The sequence below is a fragment of the Narcine bancroftii genome, chromosome 7 (genome assembly GCF_036971445.1).
Source record: "Narcine bancroftii isolate sNarBan1 chromosome 7, sNarBan1.hap1, whole genome shotgun sequence".
Classification (NCBI taxonomy): Eukaryota; Metazoa; Chordata; class Chondrichthyes; order Torpediniformes; family Narcinidae; genus Narcine; species Narcine bancroftii.
Window position 1 is genome coordinate 195,462,727 of NC_091475.1, and position 9,202 is coordinate 195,471,928.

Consider the following 9,202-nt stretch of genomic DNA (forward strand, 5'->3'; position numbering starts at 1 on the left):
TAGCTGAGGGGCTCAATAAAGCAATCTCCCAGTCTGCGTCCAGTCTCTATGATGGAGAGGACACCACAGCATAAGCACCTGATGTAGTAGATGACTGGGAAAGACTGTTTAGAGCACTGAATGGTGGTGAGGGATGTGGTGTGGGTGAAAATGGAGCATCTCCTGCAGTCATAGGGGTAGATCCCAAGGGGTCGATTGGTGGGGAGAGAGGAGTGGGCAAGGGAGTCACAGAGGGACCTGCTCCAGCAGAAGGCAAAGAGGGGAGGAGAGAGGAATATCTATCTAGTGGTGGGATCATGTAGTGGTGGAAATAGGGAAATAGAGGAGGATGTATTGGATGCAGAGGCTGGCGGGGTAGTAGGTGAGGACAAGGGGACTCTTGTCCTTGTTGTGCATGGGTGCAGAGGGGCCCAGGGCAGCTGTATGGATAAAGGAGGATATGTGGGTGATTGCCGAGTTGATGGTTGTAAAGGGAAAGCCATGTTGTTTGGAGAAGGAGGACATCTCTGATGATCTAGCATGGAAGCCCTCAGCCTAGGTACAGGTGTGATGGAGACGGAGGAATTGAGAGAATGGAATGAAATCCTTACAGGGGACAGGGTGGGAAGAGGTGTAGTCAAGGTAGTTGGTGGGTTTATAGAAGATGTCTGACCATAGTTTGCTCCTGAGATGAAGATAAAGAGATTGTGCAAAGTAAGTGTTGTTAGAGATGGACCGAGTGAATTTGAGGTCAGGTTGGAAGTTGGCAGCAAAGTGAATGAAGTCAACGAGCTCATCGTGGGTACACGAGGTAGCAGCAAAGTAATCATTGATGTAACGGAGGAATAGTTGAGATGCCTTTCCTGTGTAGGATTGTAGCATGGATTGCTCCACATAGCCAACAAAAGAAAGGCATAACTGGGGCCCATGGTGATACCCATGGCCACCCCTTTAACCTGGAGAAATTATTGAGGGTGAGAACGTTCTGCCGGCTGGAGGAGGAGGGTGGTGGAATGGGGGGGGAGGGGTTGGGGGGGTGGGACTGTTTGGTTCTATTTTCCAGAAAGAAATGAAGGGTTTGAGGCCTTCAGTAATGGGGATGGAGGTGTATAGGGATTGGATGTCCATGGTAAATATGAGGCGATCGAGTTCAAGGAATTAGGGGATATGGGGAGAAGGAAGGTAGGTGGAGTTAGGTCATAAATTAGATCAGCCATGATCGTATTGAATGGCGGAGCAGGCTCGATGGGCCATTTTTGGCCTACTCCTGTTCCTACTTCCTATGTTGCTATGTTCTTATGAACTGGAAGTTGTTGAAGTGATGGAGGCTGTGTGGTATCCCAGATGTAGATGGGGACGGAATGGATCGGGGAACAAAACAGAGGTAAACAAAGACCAATTTGGTGGAGCAGGAGCACTCGGATATGATGAGTCTGCAGGGACAATTTTGTTTGTGGATCTTGGGTAGGAGGTTGAAACAAACAGTACAAGTTTGGGAAACGATAAGGTTGGAGGTCGTGATGACCGAAAATTATGAGTTCAGAAATGGTGTGTGATACAGTGGTTTGATGAGTTTCGTAGGGTCCTTTTGGAGTGATAAATAGGAGGAAGTGTCTGAGAATTGTCATCTGGCTTCGGCTAGATAGAGTTCAGTGTTCCAGACCACACCTTGTCTGTAGGTTTGATGATGAGGTTTGGATTGGTGCGGAGAGAGTGCAGGGCCAGGCATTCCAAGGGGATGAGATTGGAATGAGTGAGGTGAGTGAGGAGAGCTATCTCCATTAGCTGCACCACCCATTCACCATGTGTGGCTGAGATTATGATTTGTATGGCATATTTTATACCATATCCCACCTTTGACATCATGAGACTCAACCACCTTCACGCTGCTCTTACAGACATCCTGTTTAAGCATTGCGCATCATGGAAACATTTGGCCCACCATGTCTGGTATTAAACACTCGGCCTTTTGGCTAAGATCAAGTGTAGTATCTGTTCTTATCAGTTTAATATCTGATACGTCCCTTATCTAGGGACCATATATTAAAATGATTTTTGGAAGAGGGAGATGGATTAGGGGCTTGCTCCGTCCACTCCACGCATCGACCCAGTATTGCAGTGCCTCTGGGAATGGTGCACCAAAAAAAAAACCACTCAAGTATAAAACTATTCTAGACCCATTTTCTAGCTATTGGTCATAGACTTTGACTCTTTCATGATTCAAATGCACACCTAGACATTTCTTAGTGTCTCCACCATTTAAAAAAATATGGCTGCTTCTTCATTGGGATTGGGTCTACACCTTAGAACACCCAACCCACAGCACTGTGGAAGAATGTTCACCATCAGGATTAGAGTGTATTGAGAAGTAAGCACTGCATCAACTTCTCAGGAACCATAATGGAGGCAGAAACCATCGAGATGCAGCAACAATGTACATTTTACAGCGGAGATATGAACAAGAGGAACTGAAGTCTCCCTTCCCCTCATGCACACCTTCTGTTTTCTTGCTGTTGTGGTCAGCCAACATCCTCGACAAACGCATTTTGTATTTTTGTGGCATTTTACATGAGCTTCATCAGATGCAATTTTATCACAAGGAATGTTTACATTTGTCATTGAATTTGACTTTAAGGTGTGTATTTTTTTAATATGAGAGGATAGAGATTCAGAGATTCGGCAAGGGAATCCCAGAGCTTCCAAATCCTGGCATTGATCCAAGGTGCCATGAACATTAGGGATACTAAGTTAGCAGAATTAGGGGAGCATGGATATGTCAGAGATTGTGGGGCTGGATGAGTTTGCAGACAGAGAAACAAGAGATAGTGGGGTGATTTGAAACATGGAATTTTAAAATTGAAACCAAAATGAAGGTTTCTAACTGGTCTTTTCTTCCCTCTTTATTGCTAGACACCAATCCTGCCCTTTCCAACCACCAGCATACTCTTTTCTCCCTCAGGTTATGATCCAATTTCCAACACCAGCTCTCAATATTTCTTTCTACACCTATTGAATGCAAGGTTGTACTCACACCCAGATTTCTCCATTTTAAGCTTTGGGTTTATTTTTTTTTACTCTCGCTCCTGTTCATTTGATTAGCAGCGTCAAGTTGCCATGCAATTCAATTTAAGTAAAGTCATAGATTTGCAGAGCACAGAAATGGGGCCTTTGGACCATCACATCCTTGCTGACCTCTTTGACCTTCTACATCAGTGGTTCTTACATTTTCCTTTCCACTCACATACCCTATGCTATTGGTGCTCTGTGATTGGTAAGGTGGGATGTGAGTGGAAAGGGGAGGTTGAGAGTCTCTGTTCTCGACCCAATTGTTACTGAAAAATTTTGCTTGTAGAAAATTTGTCCTTGGCCCATTTCCTTTGGAGTTATGAAACCGTGCAGATAACGAGTCAATGAGGTACGATTAAAACAGTGGCCCTCAACTTTTTCCTTCCACTCACATACCACTTTAAGTATTCCCTAGGCCATTGGTGCTCTGTGATTAATAAGGGATTGCTTAAGGTGGTATGTGAGTGGAAAGAGAAAGGTTGAGAACCACTGTTCTACATGAATCCCAGGTGCCCACAATAATAAAGTAAAAACAAACAGTGGGCAGATTGAATGAACATAATGCAGAAAAGCATGAATTAAGAACAATTATTTTCTGACAGCAGATCTTCCACACGTTTCCTCCCTTACCTGAGCAAGGTAACAGATAGTATTGTTCAGGACAATGCTTTCATGCAGAGTTGTTTGTGACTTTGTGGTGCAGAATCTAAATGGCATGCTAAAATATAAGTTTAACAGTAAGTTTTCTGACATGCAAGGAAACAAAACCCACTGTCAACATCTTATTGCATTACTCATGTTAGAAAAAATTAGAGCCACATTCACTTCAGAATAGTGATTGCTCATTGTATAACTCAAAACGCTAAAGAGCTATTTATCAATTCATATGTGTGTGTTTGAGTGCACCAATGCATTATATTTCTCAGGTAATTGGCTTAAAAATGCATTATTGTGACAAGGAGTAATGACACGATTTGAAAATATTGGACATCACAGCAGCAAAATTTGCAAGCAGAATGCATCGTAGGTACTAGTCCTTGAGAAGTAATGAAGGAGTTTGAAGCATTGGGGTGGGAACGCACAAGATATCACAGCAATACGCAATTTCTCAAGCTTGAAACACAGTTCTCTGCACAGGCTGAAACAAGCATTTTATTACCCAGTAGGGCTTAAAATAATCAATCATGACTACATTTGGGAAAGAGAAAGAACAAAATAGAAATGAGGAAACGATTCTCTATTCGTCTGTAGAGGCAGCAAGTTGATTCCCTTCAACATTAATATTGGAATGGAATGGATGGCTGCACTTACAATATTTTTCCAGTCATTAAAGCTGGAGTATGCCCAAGCTTGGCACATCCTCTCCCTTACCTGCAATCCTAAAAGGGGAACATTGAGCGAAGTCTATACATAGACATATCTATACATGCTTGGGACAAAGACACATCTTCCATTTATTTTCCCCTGTGCTCCACAGTTTTAAACTTGTAATCAAACAATTCATATGTAATTAAATTTCACATTCCATTCTTTATTCAAGGTTATTTATACAAATTTTGGTTTGACCATGTAGAATTACAATGCTTTTTATACATAGTTCTCCCATTTCAGGGCACCATAATTTTGGGACATTTGGCCTCACAGGTGTTTGCGAGTACTCAGGTATGTTTAATTGCTTCGTTAGTGCAGGTATAAGAGAGCTGGGCTTGCTTCTAAGCTTTTGATCTAAGCTTCGGAGTAGGTAATTGCCATTTTTCAACATGAGGACCAGAGTTGCGCCAATGAAAATCAAAAAAAGCTGGAAAAACAAGAATAAAACAGTAAGAGACATCACCAAAACCTTTGGATTATCAAAATCAACTGTTTAGAACTTAATTAGGAAGAAAGGTGAGTTCAGTCATTGCAAAGGGACTGGTAGGCAAAGGAAGACTTTCACTACTGATGTCAGAAGAATTCTCATCATCATGAAGAAAAATCCCCAAACACCCATCTGAAACACTCTTCAGGAGGAAGGTGTGGATGTGTTGATGACAACTGTGCACAGAACAGTTCATTAACAGAAATGCAGAGGCTACATTGCAAGATGCAAACCATTAGTTAGGCATAGAAGCAGGATGGCCAGATTAGAGTTTGCCAAGGAGTATTTAAAAAACCCTACACAATTCTGGAAAAAAGGTCTTGTGGATAGATGAGACCAAGATTGACCTGTATCAGAGTGATTGGAAGTGCAAAATGTGGAGGCATAAAGGAACTGCCCAAGATCCTAAGCACACCACTCATCTGTTCAACATGGTGGTGGCCTTGTTATGTCTTGAGCATATATGGCTTCCACAGGAAATAGTTCACTTAATGATGCAGCTGATGATGGACGTAGCAAAATGAATTCTGAGGGGCATACAGATATCTTAACTGTTCAAGTTTGTGCAAATGCCTCCAAACTCATTGAACGGCACCATCCTACAGCAAGAGAATGATCCCAAACATACTGCTAAAGCAACAGGAGTTTTGGAAAGCGCTAAACAAGAAAATTCTTGAATGGCCAAGTTAGTCACCTGATTTAAATCCAATTGAGAATCCCTTCCATATGCTGAATTAATCTTAAGGGGACGAGCCCCTGAAACAAGCAGGAGCTGAAGACGGCGGCAGTCGATGTCTATGGATCACAGACTTCAAGCCATCTTTGTCTGCGAGGGATATGCAACAAAGAACTAATCATGACTACTTTGATATGCATTATATTGATATGTCCCAAATGTTATGGTGCCCTGAAATGAGGGGACGATGTATAAAAAATGCTGTAATTTCTGCATGGTCAAATGTACACAAATAGCTTTGAATAAAATTTGGAGTCTGCACTTTAACCATATGAATTGTTCAATTACAAATTTAAAACTGTGGTGCACAGGGGCAAATAAAGAGGAAAAAAATCTTTTGTCTCAAACATTTTGGTCTCAAAAATTATCTTGGTCTCAAACACTGTAACATCAAGTCATTGTCATCTTCTCTCCCTCCTTCCTCCTTATCTACCTCGCACCTTCTCCTCCTTGTCTTCCTACCTTCTTCTTCTTCTCCTCCTTTATATTTTTTTTAAATTTAGATATACAGCACGGTACGTTTTGAAGGGTGAGAGGAAACCAGAGCACCCAGATGCGGTGAGAACGTACAAACTCCTAACAGAGAGTGCCATACTCAAATCTGGGTCACTAGTGCTTTAACAGCATTGCGCTAACCTCTATGCTGACCCTGCCACCACTCTTCCTCCCCCTTCTTCTTCTTCTCATCCTTCTCCCCTTTTTCCTTCTTCTCCTTCTCATTCTCATCTCATTGCTTCCTCTCTGGTTTTGAGGGTTCTGAAGCTGGTGCAGGAACGACAAATTGTGATGGGGGTTGGAGGTGGCTTAAGGGGCAGGTGGGAGGGTGGTTTTTTGCATTGGTATGCTGTTTTCATTCCTTGTCACTCCTGGCATGGATGGAGTAGTTGTAGAAAGGTTCTTTCCTTTGGTGGGAGAACCTAGGACAAGAGGGCACAACTTTATGGTTGAATGGCATCTACTTAGAACAGGGATGAGTAGGAATTTATTCAGCCAGAGGGTGGTAAATTTGTGGAATTTATCGCCACAGGCAGTTGTGTTTAAGATAGAGAGTGATAGGTTCTTGATTAGTCAGGCTATCAAAGGTTTTGTGGAGAAGGCCAGGCACTGGGGCTGAGTGGGGAAATGGATCAGCTCATGATTAAATGGCGATGGGCTGAATATCAGATTTCTGCTCCTATGTCTTATGATACATGATCTCAAGGTTCTCATTACCATCTTGAATGCTTTTTTCTCCAATTTGAGCAATCATGGGTCAGGAATTCACAGGAGTGGTTGGCAATGCTATTATTTTTAAGGAAGAGCAACTTTGAATCTTTTTCTCCATCTACCCGGTACTCTCTTCCCATGACAGAGCTTGGAATAGAGTGACCATCTTGGGACATTGATGACTGGCTGCAAATGACATGACTGGCCCAGTGTAGCTGTCTGATGAAACTGGAATGTCAAGACTGGGGATGACAACTTGAGAAAAAAGACAGAAGCAGGGCCCCAGAAATGGACATAATATTCCTGCAATAGAACAACAGTGGTAATATTTTTTTTAAATATAAAACATTCAATTAAGCTCACTTTTTTTAATCCTATATTTAATGTGTCCCAATGGTAATGAAGATTGATATTAATACATCTTTAATTGCCTTATAAAACAGAAATATAACAGTGAAGATGACTAAATAATACCGAAAGGTCAATTAGTAGGTTTCTTTATGAATTAATATTTGAATATACTTTTCCTTTGATCCATAAGACTAATGTAATTATGGAAAAAGATAGGACTGGGCCTAAAGTTGAGGTTTTCGATTGGGGAAAATCTAGATTTGAGGAGATGCAAATTGATTTACAAGGAGTGGATTGGGACAATTTGTTTTATGGGCAGGATGTAGTAGAGAAATGGAGGACGTTTAAAGGTGATATTATGAGGGTAGAAAATCTTTATGTTCCTGTTAGGTTGAAAGGTAGGGTCAAAAGTTTGAGGGAGCCGTGATTTTCAAGGGATATTGGAAACTTGGTTCGAAAAAAGAGGGAGACCGAAAATAAATATAAGAAACAAGAAATAAAAGAGATGTTTGGAGAATGCATTGAATGTAAAAAAAATCTTAAGAAAGAAATTAGAAATGCTAAGAGAAGGTACGAGGTAGCTATATCAAGCAGGGTGAAAATAAATCCAAAAGGTTTCTACAAATATGTTAATAGTAAAAGGAGAGTACAGGATAAAATTGGTCCCTTAGAGAATCAGAGTGGACAACTCTGTGTGGAGCCAAATGAGATGGGGGAGATTTTGGACAAGTTCTTTTCTTTGGTATTCGCTAAGGAGAAGGATATTGAATTGTGCGGGATAAATGAAGCAATGAGGGTAATTATGGAGGCTATAGTGATAAAGAAAGAGAAAATACTGGAGATTTTGAAGCATATTAAAGTGGACAAGTCTCCAGGTCCCGATGGGATTTTTCACCAGGACCTTGTGAGAAGTTAGTGAGGAAATAGAAGAGGCTTTGACAGTGATTTTTCAAATGTCACTAGAGATGGGTACAGTGCCGGAGGATTGGCGTATGGCATATGTGGTTCCATTGTTTAAAAAGGATTCGAGGAGCAAGCCAAGCAATTATCAGCCTGCAAGTATGATGTCTGTGGTAGGTAAATTAATGGAAAGCGTTCTTAGAGATAGTATATATAAGTATCTGGAAAGACACAGTCTGATCAGGAGCACTCAACATGGATTTGTGCGTGGAAGGTCATGTTTGACCAATTTTGTTTAAATTTTTGAAGAGGTGACGAGGAATGTTGATGTGGGTAGAGCAGTGGATGTTGTCTATATGGACCAGTAAGGCCTTCAATAAGCTTCTGCATGGAAGGTCAGTTAGGAAGGTTCAGTCGTTAGGTACTAATTTTGAGATAGTCAAATGGATTCAACAGTGGCTGGAAGGGAGATGCTAGAGGGTTGTAGTGGATAACTGTTTGTCAGGCTGGAGGCGGGTGACAAGCGGTGTGTCTCAGAGATCTGTATTGGGTCCATTGTTGTTTGTCATTTACATTAATGATCTGGTTGATGGGGTGGTAAATTGGATTAGCAAATATGCAGATGACTCTAAAATAGGTGGAATTGTGGATAATGAAGAAGGTTTTCAAAGATTGCAGAGGGATTTGGACTCCTTAGAAGAGTGGGCTGAGAGATGGCAGATGGAGTTTAATGCTGAGAAGTGTGAAGTGCTTCATTTTGGTGGGAATAATCAAGACAGGATGGACATAGTAAATGGGAGGGGATTGAGGAATGGAGTAGAGCAGAAAGATCTAGGAATAACAGTTCATCATTCCCTGAAGGTAGAATCTCATGTGGATAGGATGGTGAAGAAGGCTTTTAGTATGTTGGCCTTTATAAATCAAAGCATAGAAAACAGGAGTTGGGAAGTGATGTTGAGATTATACAAGACATTGGTGAGACCAAATTTAGAGTAATGTGTGGAGTTCTGGTCATCAAATTATAGGATGGATATCAACAAGGTAGAGAGAGTGCAGAGAAGATTTAAGATAATGTTACCTGGGTTTCAGCATCTAGATTACAAAGA

General features: G+C 41.4%; 1 non-coding gene across 1 annotated transcript; it reads left to right on the top strand.

The window, feature by feature from the left end:
* The first annotated feature begins 1,932 nt into the window (after positions 1 to 1,932).
* Positions 1,933 to 2,123, top strand: LOC138740181 (U2 spliceosomal RNA). Its single transcript, XR_011342726.1, has one exon. It is a non-coding gene; the product is annotated as a U2 spliceosomal RNA (small nuclear RNA).
* Positions 2,124 to 9,202: the final 7,079 nt, after the last annotated feature.